This window comes from Macadamia integrifolia, chromosome 8 (genome assembly GCF_013358625.1).
Source record: "Macadamia integrifolia cultivar HAES 741 chromosome 8, SCU_Mint_v3, whole genome shotgun sequence".
NCBI lineage: Eukaryota > Viridiplantae > Streptophyta > Magnoliopsida > Proteales > Proteaceae > Macadamia > Macadamia integrifolia.
Window position 1 is genome coordinate 9,704,960 of NC_056564.1, and position 15,504 is coordinate 9,720,463.

The 15,504-nt window shown below is 36.5% G+C and overlaps 1 long non-coding RNA gene across 24 annotated transcripts in view; it reads right to left on the reverse strand.

The window, feature by feature from the left end:
* Positions 1–15,498, reverse strand: part of LOC122086986 — a 40,218-nt gene extending 24,720 nt beyond the window's left edge. For 12 of the 24 annotated variants that reach the window (XR_006142609.1, XR_006142595.1, XR_006142615.1 and 9 more), the window contains exons 1-5: positions 15,347–15,498; positions 14,727–14,803; positions 13,730–13,787; positions 13,428–13,568; positions 8,887–8,952 (exon numbers count right to left, since the gene is read on the reverse strand). This is a non-coding gene — a long non-coding RNA (uncharacterized LOC122086986). Of the gene's footprint in view, positions 1–8,881; positions 10,384–13,427; positions 13,569–13,729; positions 13,788–14,726; positions 14,804–15,346 lie in introns of all 24 variants that reach the window. The other 12 variants (XR_006142614.1, XR_006142599.1, XR_006142596.1 and 9 more) reach the window with 5 other exon arrangements.
* Positions 15,499–15,504: the final 6 nt, after the last annotated feature.

Consider the following 15,504-nt stretch of genomic DNA (forward strand, 5'->3'; position numbering starts at 1 on the left):
TTTTTTTTTTTTTTTTGTGGATCATATAACTTTTTCGAAGAATGGCCACATTCCAATCTGCATTTGAAGGTCAAGAAGAGAAGGGGAAAATATAACCTTGAAAAGACAAAAAAAAAATAAAAGAGATACGCCTGGTACAAGAAACCAAATCTTTACGTTAGATATATTCAGTAGCAATTCAGGTGTATGTGTTAGAAGTCGTTTACAGTATTGGTCTCTTAACACCCTTAAGTATAGATCTTTGCATTAGAATACTTCTAAATACCCTGTAGCATAGACCTTGACATTAGAATAAAAAAAATAAAAAAAAAAGCTAAATAGATTTAAATTTCTGAAAGGGAAGTAATAGTACTCCTCTTTGATGCAATGCGACATGTGAATCCAGTTGGAAGGAATTAGAAAAGGGAAACGGGGGACAGAAGTTCTACCTCTCCACCTCCCCTACCATCTCCTTCCTCTCCACCTCCCCTTGTTTGTACAATTTTCTTGGTTGAACGAATTTTTCTATCAGGCAGACGAATTTTATCTCAAGGCATATAAAAAAGGATAGCAACAACATAACCACTCATTACAATTCATCAAGGTTCGAAATTTCAATTCGTTTCGGTATTTCAGTGGGTTCAGAAACTGAAATTTCATTTCGTTTTGGCGAAATTTCGGCCAAAATGGTGTATTTTTTTGTTTTGGTGGTCAAACGGTCATATTTTGACCTGAAACTTGGTGGGTAACTTATTTTAAGATTAATAAACATACTTATAGCATAAAAATGCAAAAATATTAGGACATGACATTGTTTTAGAGTTGCACCTTTGTTTTGCAGCAACTGTCGAACTGTTTTGAAAATTTTACCTGGTTTTGGAGAGAGAACTTTACCTTTCCTAAGCTTTGAATGTATAGATCTTGTAGAAGTCCAATGAAAGTCAAAATGTGTGATGATGGCTAATTAGAGGCTTGTTGGAGTGTTTTTCCTTCAAAATATACAAATGGAACCGAAACCACCGAGACAGGCGAGACAGAGTCGAAATTTCGACCGAGATATAGTATTTATAACACATTGAATGTACTGAGACAGTCAAAATTTTGTACAAATGTTATTTCGGACCTTATTCTGTTTCAGAAAAAAAAAAAAAAACCGAAATTTCGGCGAGTTTTCGAACCATACAATTCATTGACAAGCTGCTCTAGTTTACAAAAATGGCTAGTCAAAGAAATCAACATTGTATGTGACATATGTACCGGGTTTCACCTCTTGCACGTGAACAAACCACTATCAAGGAGCTCCTCTTGTACATTGATAGAAATATAAAAGGATAGTTTTGATGAAAAAAATATGCACAATGGGAATTCATTACCTCGTTTTTCACATTTTTTCCTTTGAAACACCCTTTGTAATCTGGTTTTGGTGTATACACCAGATTTTCAATTTCCTCCAGATACTAAAACAAATGTAGCATTCTTGAAAAGTTAATAAGGGGTCAAACAAAAAATGATTGAACATACCTAATCCACGAGTTTTAACCTTCCCCCCTCTCGCTCTGACCTAACGCTCGCGAGAACAGGAACCCTATTAGCGCCGCTGCTTGAAGCAGCCTGGTCTCTTGTCGGGCTGCTCCCCCTGCTCTCCCTCCCCCTCCCCCTCCCTCCCCCTCCCTCTTCTTCTCTCATCCTCACCCTCTCCCTCTCCCTCTCCCTCGCATCCTCTGCTCTCCTTCCTTTTCTTCTTCACCCTCTTCCTTTGAACCTTTTTCCTCTTCTTCTTCTTCTTCTTCTTCTTCTTCTTCTTCTTCTTCTCACATTTCCGAGAGGTCGCGATCCACCCTAGCCGCCTCCCCTTCTTTCCACTCCCATCTCTGATTTGCTGATGGTCTTGCCGAGATCCTCCTTATCCTCACTGCTGGAATCGCTGGCTCCTTCCACAGCAAGCTCTAGGCCCGCCGCTGCTCTTCCTCAAGTTGCTGCTTTGTTCGAGAATAGCTAAGTCGCCATCGCTGCTCCTACCTGCTCCCGAATTGACTCGTTGGCTCCTTTCCCCCCTGACACTAGCTGGGTGTGTTGGCGCTCATCCTTGAGTCATTGCAATGTTCGAGTGTGCTTTGGTGCCACTGACCTAGCCATGCTCTCTTCTTAATCCATGGCAGACTAACGTTGTCCCGGTGATTTTGGCAAGCTTTGTGCACGGCTTGCAACCTACATGTTTCCCAATCATGCTCAACCCACCACAAGGCCTGCGCCCTGGTGTCGTGCCTGCCTTTTCCGTCAGAACTCCGATTCATGTCTAGACGGTTGGAAGTTGAAGTGTCGAGACCTATTAGTAGGGTTTGGTGAAACCTTACCTCCAAATTTCCTAGTTTGCACCCACCTTAGACTTCTAGGTTCCTATTCAACCCATGTGCGCTTTTGAATTGTAAGTTGTTGGGCTTCTGGATCTTGTTTTTGCCCTTGGGGGCCACTCCTCAAGCCTACTGAGCCTTGGTTGCTGTCCTTTTGGACTTTGGTTACCCTTATAGGGTTTGTAATCTCTGTTAGGGGATATATTCTCCCTCCTACTTTTGATGCATTTATTAATTCACCCAAAAAAATAAATAAATAAAGGGTCAAACAAACTAGGCAATAATCATATTCAAAAAAAAAAAGAAAAAAAAAAGGGCTATCAGTGTGAATATTTCTATTTACCACCCCAACAAATAGTGATTGGAGGGCACACTTCAAATCCCAATCTAATACAAACACTATCAACCCAGAACATGTGGTTTGTATATGTGTTGGGCCTTCAGTCCATGTGGTTTGGAGTGTATTGGGCCACTTTTGGGGTCTAAAAGAGAAGCTCTAAGATTGAGTACGGGATTACTAGTTAGTTTCCTATTTTCATCAGTTTCCTTTTTAGTTGGGCATTGATGGGGTTATTTAGTTTCTAAATCCAGTTTATTTAGTTTCTAATTTCAGTATTTTTAATTCCTAGTTTCTATTTCCAATTTAAGTAATTAGAAGACCTTCTATTTTGTAAGTTTCTATTTCAGTTTTTGAAAACTAAAGTTAGTTTCTATTTTATATAACTCCCATCATTATTATAAATAAAGAGAGGGCTCCCATTAAGCCCCACGATTTATAAATGAAAAGAAGCTTGCTGCTATGTCTCTAGTGGGACTATTGTGTGTTTGATCACAGTGGAAGGGAGTGGTGTTTGATCCATTCGACTCCTTGCGGTGGGAAGCCCGAGAGGATCTACTACAAGTATTTTCTTCTTTTACTTTATTCAAGGTTATTTACAAGTCTCTCATACTATTCTACAGACCAGGTATTCTTCTTCTCTTACATCAGATTTGTCCAAGCGATAGTTTTTTCTGGGAGGAATTTTTGACCTCTGTCCAGCCCTATATGCTGGTCACTTTTGTTTGATTTTTAAACCTGAGGCACTACTGGTATAAAGGAGAACTCGATCCAGATTTGAAGGTCATCTGATTGTTTTCGTCTTTTAGTGACCTGTAGACTCTGATATTAAATCGGTAGGCCTGCTTCTTGCTGTTATTAATTTCTGGACTGCTGTTCATATTATTTGTTGTTCTAAACCTGATTAGACTCCAATCTGTTCCTGGTCTATCCCTAAAGAACCATTGTTGACTTAGAATTCTGTTATTCTTATCTTTTGAGATCGATATTCTACTGGACTGGTAGATAATATTCTGATTTTTGTTATATTATTGGGGTTGGATTGGTTGTTCTTTGGTTTAAAATTTCCTGCAGAATGAGACTTGGTTAGACCCCTATCCTAGTCTACATTAAGTGGTATCAGAGCATATAGAGAACAACCTTGGAAGACTATTAGAGCTGAACATGGCCAATGGTGAAATAAGTCCTGAGGTCTTTGATTATATCGTTAAGGAGTTGATAGAACTGAATCAAGGAACGGTGCAAATGCATAAGCGATTAGCTGCAATGGAACGACGTGTTGGTATCCCAGGATCATTAATAGGATCTATAATGCCTCTATGGGAAGTGAAGATACCTCTATTTGAACCAAACGAACCTGAAGTCAAGGTTACAAATGAAGATATAGTTCTTGAAACTTCAAAGATAGAAGGTCAAGAGATAGAAGATTTCACTGAAGAGTTCTACATTGAAGAGAGCATAGTAAACAAAACTGAAGCCGTGAAAGATGAGGTAATAAGTGAAAGCACTCCACAACAACTATTTGAGATTTATGATGAAAAGGAAGGTCTTGTTCCTCCAATACTTGATGAAAATGTTACCAATGTTGATGACTCTATGCATACAACATTCACAATAAAATTCACACCTTCCAAAAGTCTACAAGTAACCTGAATTCTGTTTGGGAACGGTTACGGCTGCTATTCACATGTTCCCACCTCATCACTGTAAAATTCGAGGACATTTTTTCATGGGGAGAGTTGATGCAGACTTGTTTTACTAGAAATAAGCCTAGGGTTGGGTTGTATATGTGTTAGGCCTTCAGTCCATGTGGTTTGGAGTGTATTAGGCCACTTTTTGGGGTCTAAAAGAGAGGTTCTAAGATTGGGTACTGGATTACTAGTTCGTTTCCTACTTTCATTAGTTTCCTTTTTAGTTGGGCATTGATGGGGTTATTTAGTTTCTAAATCCAGTTTATTTAGTTTCTAATTTCAGTACTTTTAATTCCTAGTTTCTATTTCTAGTTTTAGTAATTAGAAGACCTTCTATTTTGTAAGTTTCTATTTCAATTTTTGAAAACTAAAGTTAGTTTCTATTTTATGTAACTCCCATAATTATTATAAATAAAGAAGAGGGCTCCCATTAAGCCCCACGATTTATGAATGAAAAGAAGAAGCTTGTTGCTATGTCTCTACTGGGACTGTTGTGTGTTTGATCACAGTGGAAGGGAGTGGTGTATGATCCATTCGACTCCTTACAGTGGGAAGCCCGGGAGGATCTAATACAAGTATTTTCTTCTTCTACTTTATTCAAGGTTATTTACAAGTCTCTCATACTGCTCTACAGACCAGGTATTCTTCTTCTCTTACATCAGATCTGTCTTAGGCGATAGTTTTTTCTGGGAGGAATTTTCAACCTCTGTCCAGCCCTATCTGCTGGTCACTATTGTCTGATTTTTAAACCCAAGGTACTACTGGTATAAAGGAGAACTCGATCCAGATTTGAAGGTCATCTGACCTCTGATTACTGAGTTATCAGATTTCTCCTTGTTTTCGTCTTTTAGTGGCCTGTAGACTCTGATATTAAATCGATAGGCCTGCTTCTTGCTGTTATTAATTTCTGGACTGCTATTCATATTATTCTGTTGTTCTGAACCTTATTAGACTCCTATTTGTTCCTGGTCTATCCCTAAAGAACCACTGTTGACTTGGAATTCTATTATTCTTATCTTTTGAGATCGATATTCTGCTGGACTGGTAGATAATATTCTGATTTCTGTTAGACTGTTATATTGTTGGGGTTGGATTGGTTGTTCTTTGTTTTAAAAGTTCCCGCAAAATGAGACTTGTTTAGACCCCTATCCTAGTCTACATTAATCGGCAGTGGTAGTGTTGCAGTGTAGTGGGCTTCATAGGTGGTTTTTTACGGAGATTTCTAGGGGTGGTTTTTTTTCTTGCCGGGGGATGGGGGGTGTGTTGGGGTTATTTTTCGGCAAATGTGGTCAAACTAAACTAACTGGTCCTCTTATTGTTTTTTTCTTCAATGACTCTTCCTGAGCCTTTACCAATCACCCCTTTCTTTTTTCCCTTCCAAAAATTTCCTTGCTGCTAATTTTAAAAAATAAATATATAAATAAATAACTATTTAATAGGAAATTTATCTTGTACCACCACTAATTTTTTAACTTTGTCTTATACCACCCTAGTTATCTTGAATTATCAACTGCACCCCTAAAGCATAACATCTTCAACTTAAAATTAGAAGACCCTTTTTTACCCTATTATACATAACACCTCTGTTTCTTTGTAACTGTTAGAGCTCTGAGAACATTTTATTTTAGTTAAATCTTGTAAGAAAAAAAGGAGAGAGAAAAAAAGAGATGTTGGAACCCTACCTTTGACTTGGGTCTGGACTTTGGACTCTCTCCATAAAACCATAATTGCAACCTATGGAGAATTCGTTTGAAGAAGTAGAAGCTGAAGTCTCATCTAGAAAGGATAATTGCTACCTCTAGATTATCTGTTTGAAGAAACAGAAGTCGAGTCTTCAAGAAAGGGACAAATGCCAGAACAAATTCCTTATCTCTTTCCTCTTCGTCGCCAGTCTCATCTCAAGAGTCAAGGCTGCACGTACCCTTGCTCTCTGTAGTTATGAAATTCAATGTACGCCTGCAATTCAGATATCTCTTGAGGCTCCCAAGCTAGGTAACTATCAAGCATGGCTTCATTTGAATTTGTTCGTGGTAATTGTCTTCATCTCAATTACTACAGGTAAGAACATGGCATTGATCTTTTTCCCTTTGGTGTGTAAGCACCAGAGATGGATAATTATGGTTGGGAACACAAGAACTATGCAATGATTTGGTTGATTTGGTGGTGGGAATTTTTCAATTGAGAGTACTAAAGTAGTTGGGATCCACAATGGGACTACAAGTCCTGAACGAATATTGACAAATCAGTTAGACGACAGAACGAGAGAAAGTTGGATAGGGAGAAGAAAATCTAGGGGAGGGAGGATTATAGGATTGCAAATTGGGAGTTTGTGCGGAACTCTGCCATTGCCAAGGCCCAATATACATGTGAAGTGGGAAGACACCTCTAATTTAGGACACAAAGAACCAAACCTTCGAATGGGGAAGAGAGGTTGATTTGGGGATTTATACAAACAAGGGTACAAATATATATATATATATATATATATAATGGCAGATAAGCTCTTTCTACACTGTCATTCAGTCGAGCAGCTTTGGAACAAAGTTCCTGTTGAGATTGAGTCACGAGTTGGGGGGTTTCCCAATAAGAGTAAGTTTCCTATTTAGACTACAACTGTAGTTTGTTACAGTAGTTATAAATAAAGGAAGTTCCCATGATAGACATACAGTCTGAGGCTCTCTCTCTCTCTCCCCTCCTTCCACTAATGGTCCTGGTTTGTTAAAATAAGCTTTCATTACTAGTTCCAAATTTCAGTTTTTAGCAACACTGATCAAAGTCAAACCAAAATTTAGGGTCAAAATCTACAAAATAGGCTCGAAATTTGGTCTGTTCCACAGCTCAACCCGAAATGGCCATTTTGATGGCCAAATTATGGAATTTTTTCCCTGAAACTGAAACTTATTGTACCTATTTAAGAATGTTCAAACATGCTTGAATTATTAGATTGGTGGAAAAACCCCCAAATTGGTAGTTTGGTGTCAGACCATAGGTTTCTACGGAACGACGTAGCCTACTATTTCCTTTTTCTTATAGCCTATTCTACACATAATTTAGTCTCATAACATAGAACATTTTGCAAAAAAATAGGAATGAAGGAACATAATATTGGATAGTACAAAATTTCAACTATTTCAAGCAAATTTTTTTACCATTTCAGTCATTATTATAATTTCATCGAAATTTTGATCAAAACCTCATACACTCGTCAAGTCCCTGGTGGTTGTGTTTTGACTAAGGTTGAGACTGAGATAAACCTCCAAATTTCGGCTTTTTTACAGAAATTTAGAACTATGGGTTGAAAATACTTTGTTGTAATATCTTCCACCATCTGACCTCAAGATGATACCAATTGAACTGATCTAGATTTAAATTCTAAACCCCAAAGCTAAAGATGCTATACAGATTGATCCCTACGATATTTCTTATTGCATATGAAAAGAAAGGATAAGGCATCATAAAGTAACAAATTAGACTCATATGATATATATTAGTGAGAGATCTATCATGAGATGTCCAAAAAAGCTTTTTTTAATGTCAAGGCTTCCTCAAGAGTGTTTTTTGGTTACATCCCATACAAGAATGATCTGCACAAGAGATAAAAGTTTTTCCCCATACATTGTCATAAACTTTATTGTAGGCATTTCCTCTGTTTTTTCTGTACATTAAATATATATACATATATATACCTCTTTGTGCATTAATAAATTTTACCTTATGCTATACAAAAAGGGGGGAAAGCGAGAACCGTGTGCCCATCTCATTGGTAACATTTCAGGCCAAAAGGACTAGAGGAATTAGCTCAACTCAAAATTACAGAGATTCCATTTAAATTCTTATATTCAACCCCCCTCTAATGGTAGTTTTGTAATTTCTCAAAATCTTTGCATCAAAATTAGAGCCTCTATTTCCAGGATAATTTACCACTGAGACAAGTGTGGAGTTCTACATCAGATGAAACCACTTATGTATACGTGGCAGAACATGACATTGAACACTTTACTAAACTACAGCATTGTGAAGTGTAGAAGGATCTAAACATGTTTTAACATCTAGAGACTGCTTTCAGCACCATTTAAGGTGCAGTGTCATCATGCAATCTCTAAATTGAGACAGATCAGCATATAGCATTTACACAGAAATAGGTCAACTCTCCCCCCTTTCTTTGACACGGACTACTTGAGCGAATGATGTTCCCAGTCCTGTCATGGATATTGTTACACCTGTCTTTACTAGCACGATTCGAGAAAAGACCATGAAAATGCAAGAACATAGCAGTTAAGCAGTTAATTTTTCAAACAGAAATTTTCACCAAAGAAGAACAAAATGTCCGTCTCTCCGTCAATATGGAACCCATCAGAGAAAAACAGCAAATAAAAATAACTTCCAATCTTGTTGAAAATAAGTTTGATTTGATCAAAGATCAGCCAATTCTTGGTCATACTAAATTTAACTTTAAACTGAAACAATCTTGTTAATATATCGAGAAACAATAATCTTAAGACAAGAAATTACAGAAACCAAACCTTACATTTGAGTAATCCAAGAACAGCTCTCAGTAGATTTTTTTCAGACATAAAACATCTCGAAGTTCACCCTACAAAAAAAAAAGTAAATAAAATGGAAAATGAATGTACACACATATACAGGTAATTGGGATGAACACAGGATTTGATCTCAAGCCCTAGGTGCAACAACCCAAATATATGTCTTATGGACACCCAACCAAATTGAAAGTAATGTGTGGAAAGACAATTAAAAAAAAAAAAGTTTCATTAAATTACGACCATAAATCTCTTCTAAGAATAAATTTTACAACTACCAACAAAACAAAGATGTCAGGTATGTCTTAATCTCAAAAAAATGGGTAAAAACAAGTCCCAATGGATTGAAAACCAGGTAAATGGAAGAATGCTTCCCTACTTCAGAGCTATGAAGTGTGCAAGTGCGTGTGTGTGTGTGTGTGTGTGTGCACGCGTGTTTAAGAGAGGGGAGAGAGAATTTTCTCGTCCCTTTAAAGTTTAAACAATAAATGTCACCATGAAGTCATAATGGGAAAAAAGAGCAAATATTTGCATAGTAAGACACATACCTCGGAAACTTTTATTGAAAAGTACGAAGTGATGAGGTGCAAAGCAGAATTGGAGGAAGCCAATAATTATGGAGAATAACTATTGCCCTATGGGGTTGTACTTCTACCTTCTATTCTTCATCAATAAATCCAAATGATAGTCCAAAAAAAAAAACATATGGATTAACGATAACAATACAATCATCCCATCGGGGAGATTTTTTATTCCCATCAGGGACACTAGATTCCCAACTTCCTGGTTAAACTGCTCATTCCAATGAAAGCTGAGGCTGATAAAGAGAAGCCAAATTATCAGATGACGTAGCAAAATAAGGAGTTATGCTGTCTTGATTCCCAGGCACGCAATGCTTAAGATTTCTTCTTCCAGACAACTTTGTTCACCTAGAATATTTCTAAAACCCAAAACTGCATTAAACAAACCCATTGTCTAATCCCACTTATGATGTGGAATAGATCAAAGTCGTCAGACAGTGCTACTTAATCAGAAAATAAAACAAGGCTGATGACATGTACGTATTTATTGAACTTCCCCAAGTCTCCACATTCCTCAAACAATATATATAATAATGTACATCTACTCCAACCTTAATAACACCAACGTACATCTACTTCACATGGCCATATGTTGTCTTCAAGTCATTTTGCATACTGTGTCAATGCATTCATTAGCAATAGCATCTAATCTGTTTCCCCCTTTCGACACTAGGAAATTATTTTTAGTTTTTTATTTTTTTTATATACGTTGGTGTTATTAAGGTTATCAGAAGTAAGTGAAGCCTGATAGATTGACCCAATTCTGCTTCTTGGCACCTTTTATCATGACTATGTCTAAAAAGAGACGTACTGTATTAGACAAGAGTTAAGTAAAGAAATATTTCACATTAGTTACCTTATATTTCTTAACACAGTTTACAATCAGGCATATTATACTTTCACCTGTTAGATTGAAAATAAAACCCATATAATGTTGAAACTGGTGAAAATCATTAAATAAAGTAAATACAAATCAATGTAGGATGCAATTCTTACAATTAAAAAAAAGTTTATTGCACATATCAAGAGGGAAAAAATAATGCTACTGATGTGATCAAACTCACATCTTTGGAGGAAACAAAATCAACAACAATCTCCAAAGTAATGGTCATTAGAATGGGGAATGTAGCAGAAGTAGGAAATATTACAATGGAAACAAATGAAGCAAAAGAAGTAAAACTTACAATGCAAGTCATGTTACTGAATATGGGTAGCACATGCATAAACAGGTCCAGATTATATGCCAGCTAGTACCAAGCTGCATAAAATGTGCAAGCAATATTCTCCTTCCTTTTCTTATATTTAGGGTGTGGGGGTGTGGCGGGCGGGGGTTGAATATCTCCTTTCTCGCTCATATTTAAGCAAACACAGATGAAATTAGACAGAGAAAAATGTAAACCATTATTCCATTGATCCATAGTCACCTCTTAGGCCCTCTTTGGTATCATTTTTCTTTTTTATTTTTACATATTTAACAAAAATATTAATAAAAACCGTTTTTTATCAAAACATAAAAATGGTCTGGTAACTACTTGAGAAAAATGATTTTTTTTAAGAAATAGTTTAGTATCCCTATGTGCAAAATGTTTTTCTGAAGAAATGGGTAAAGAGATGCCTTCTTCAGCCATCTTCATTTTGTTAGGGATATGCCCACACTCCTATAGTTGGTTTTGGTGATAACAAAGATATATAAAGGTATTTCACAATTTGCCTTGAAGTATTGTTTTGTAGAGACTTCATATCAAAGATCGAATTTGATGAATGAAAGGAAGAAATGAAGATTGAAGTCATCAAATGAGAAGTATCAACAAGTTGATATCAATACTTGAAGAAGGTATTAGAAGAATTCAAGCTTCAAGAAGTCAAGACATGAAGCTCGAAGACTTGGAATTGCAAACAAAAAGAAAAGAAGATGAAGTGCCAAAGAGTGGAAGGTTCAAGTGAAGAAGAAGACCACTAGGATAGATTGGTCATTTTTCGTGTAATTTGTAACTTCCACATATATATGTGCATTGCATCATACTAGAATGACCATAGAGCATACCTTGACCAAGTATGGAAAGTCTCCAAGTGGTGAGGAACATATTAGGAAAAATGTGTTATGGTGAAATTCTGTGAAAACCACATTAACTTGACTCAAGGGCATTTTGGGCAATCTTAGAGTTGGTATCAGGAGATGAAACCTTCATGGAAGTTGTAGGAAATCGAGTCACTATTCCAACACAACTGATTTCAAGTCAATCCGAGGTCGGACCGAAAAGTTATGGTCAAAACACTGACGACTGGTCGGTATGACAACATTCTGTCAAAACAGAGTGTCATGTTGGCGGTCGATCGGCTGGAAGCCCCGGTCGACCGGAACTGTCCAAGACATATCCGGTCGACCGGCAGAAAGTCCCAATCAACTAGTGACTTCCTGGAAGTGCCCCAACGGCTATATTTTGCTATTTTGCTATAACGGATCTTTCCGGTTGACCGGTGGACCCAGAATATTACCGTTTAAGTGAGATTTACTGCCTAAAATGCTCTCCTAAGCTCACCTATAAATACATCTAATGCTACTCATTAATTAACAATTAATCTCAACTTTGGAGAAGCATTATTTGAGCACTAGAAATGAGAATTGGTCTACACCATCTCTTCAGTTCAAATTCTTCATTTTACATTCAAGAGGAACTCAAGACCATCTACAAGTCTTCATCTACATCTTGGCATTTACATTACAAGCGTCAAGAAGACTTCAAAAGGTGCATTCATTCTATCCTCAAATTCTTCATTTTACATTCAAGAGGAACTCAAGACCATCTACAAGTCTTCATCTATATCTTGGCATTTACATTACAAGCATCAAGAAGACTTCAATAGGTGCATTCATTCTATCATCATTGCATATTTCATTTGCACCACACCAGAGGTAATCCTCTTTTATACCACTTCTCCATTTTCTATTTTACATTAAGTCTAGACTGTACTTAAGCTTGTGTAAGGACCCTGTCATCCTCAAGAGATTGTAAGGAACATTTTATCCTTAAAAGAGTATAAGGTGCCTCTCTACCTGCAAAGAAGATTGTAAAGGCGTCTCTCTGCCTGTAAAGGGGATTTGTAAGGATACTCTTATCCATGAAAAAGATTGTAAAGATTTTCTTCCCTACCTACCGTACTGAAAGAGATAACTAGTGGAATACCTTATAAGAGGATTCTTGTAGGGAGTGGACTAGACTCAGATTGAGTCGAACCACTATAATTCTTGGTGTTGTGTGATTGTGCTAGTTTTATATTCATTCTGTATTTTATTTACAATCACATTTGGACCTATACAACGAAAAGAATTTAATTTTCACTAGTGTAACCTATTCACCTCCCTCTAGGTTATTTCAATTGGAATCAGAGCGGGAGCTCAATGTAAAAGACTAATTTGTCTTAAAGTGAATCAAAGACCATGACCACATTTAATCGACCACCTGAAGGAATGGATGCATCTAGGCCTCCATACTTCAATGGAGAATTGGTCTACACCATCATGTTTTAAGAAAATAAATTCAAGAAGAAATAACCACTAAAAGAATTCTATATCCACCTTATCATTTTCATCCCCAAAAAAAGTAATTTAAGGAAGCATTGCAAGTTACATGCCTTAAATCTTATTTTAACCAATCATTTAAAACCTCCATGATGATACCTTAGCCTGAATTTTGAATTGTAAGAAAATCAGACTAAACAAGTTTAGTGATTGGGGCGCTTCAACAGGGGGTCCAAATGTTGGAGGCTCCATTTTGGCAATAGCATCCTTTTATACATTGTTTTTTAATTTTTTTCCTCCTTCATATCAATAAAATACCTATTCTTTATAAGAAAAATAATAATAATCTAACACCAAATGAAAATATGGAACCACATTTCCAAAGGTATCAATTAACTTCTAATTCTTTCAACAAATAGCCAAATACCTTGATAGACGTGAGAGATGAGCACTGTAAAGTATATCCACACTTGCTTGGGGAAGCAGCACAAAAGAGAGTTCATGTAGGCCTGGCTCCCCATCAAATGCATCGCACATGGGGAGCCAAGCCACTGCAACTTCAAGGCCACTGCAACTCGGAAATATTACCAATAAAGCCCACAAAACCAGAACAGTTCAACAAATAGATGACAATAATGTAGTCATAAACATATTGAATTATGGACTCAAAAAAAAAATGATATGATATTAAGAAAATTAGAGAACTATGTATTAAACAGTGAGAAATACCTCCAGAACCCACAGTACACCATTATAAGCATGACCTGTGTTTCCTTCATTCAAAATCCTACAAGAAAACCCAAATCATCAATCCAACCAAAAAGATCATTTGAGCATCACCATCAATTATCACTATAGCAACATAAGCATCTAAACGACGAGCAATACCTAACATGCACATATGAACAGGACTAGCAAATAGCATTTAACCTATTATTTAGGGGAAGCTTAAAAGTAATTTCTAGAAAATTCCATGGATATACTGAACATGACAAGTAGTACCCAACACGCATATATGAACAAGACTAGCAAATAGCATTTAACCTATTATTTAGGGGAAGATCAAAAGTAATTTCTAGAAAATTCAATGGATATAAAAGGTATATTGAAAAATTCTAGTCTTTAGGTTCTTCAATCAATCGATTAGCTGGTAAGAAAATTTTAAGTCCTTGTAGGATCACTTCTCAATAGGGAAAGTCGTGGTTTCTTGCGAAACAAATAGTTAATTCGATCTTGGGGGTTTTATCCATTATTTCCGCAGAAATTCTTGACATTCTGGTTTTGAGTAATGCAAGCTTACAGAGAGGAATCTGTAAATACTTACTAAGGGTTTCAAAGCAAATACCCGATCAACCATTTTATTAGATATTTCTACCTTATGTGGAACTCGTTTATTTATTTGCAAACCATCGTTTAGGAATTAAAATTCTCACCTTACATGATGGTTGCGCTCACAGAAATAGCAGAAAATGGAGGAACTACAGTAGCAAGATTCATTTAGCGCCACCACGTATTACTAAAAATAATTTACAGTGATACAGCAGTTCGACTTTCTGACAAATGGATAGAAAAAAAAAACAATTTAAAACGAATATATATATATAAGAAGTAGTCGTGGTCACCAGAGCTCATGTGGATAACTAGAAGCTAAAGTGTAATAAGGGCATAAGGAATTAAACAAAGACAAAAGAGGACATGAGGAGGAAAAAGAAAAACGAAACCACACCTCTGCCCTTAGGCGTGATTACATTTACAAGGTCATCCACAGTAACATTACTCTTTCCTTTCTTCCAAGAAAAGGCTCTGGTGGAAAACAATCGAAGAATTAAGACTATTTTCAAATATCAGAGAAGACACCACACAGACCAAAAGAAGTACAACAATGAAGTCGGAAAGTGGGGGGGAAAAAACCATATTGTTACAAATGGAAACAAGCACAAAACTACAAAAGGTGCAAAAGTGATGTCAGGGGAAAGAAATGTCAATGCAGCCAAGAACAATTAACCAACAAAACAGATTATAAAATAAAATCACATAGCTCCGCACACAATGTACAAGAGTCATATGCTGAAAGTCAAGAATAAATATTGGAAAAAAATTAGGTCAATTGAAAGAACGATTATATATACTATTATGTGATAAGGAACACGATTTTGCTTGCATGAGATGGAAAATATTGCAAAAATACATATAGTGTTCACAACTTCACCAACATAGTTGGGACAGGCAAAGTAGTTTTTTAATCTGACAGACTAGAAATACTATTCATTATGCAATTTTTTGTTTATTGATAACCGGATGCGGATAATATTGGTTGGGTAAAAAATCCACGTTAACATTCAGTACCTGGTGCATTGTTCAAGCAGTGCTTCATTCATCAATATCAATCTCTCCATCCCACCTTTGGTTTTGAAGTGAAAACAACAATGCAAACCTGCTATGTGAAACCTATGGCTATCTTCCACAGAATTCTGCAAAGCTTCTCAAATGAAGCTAGAGATCAT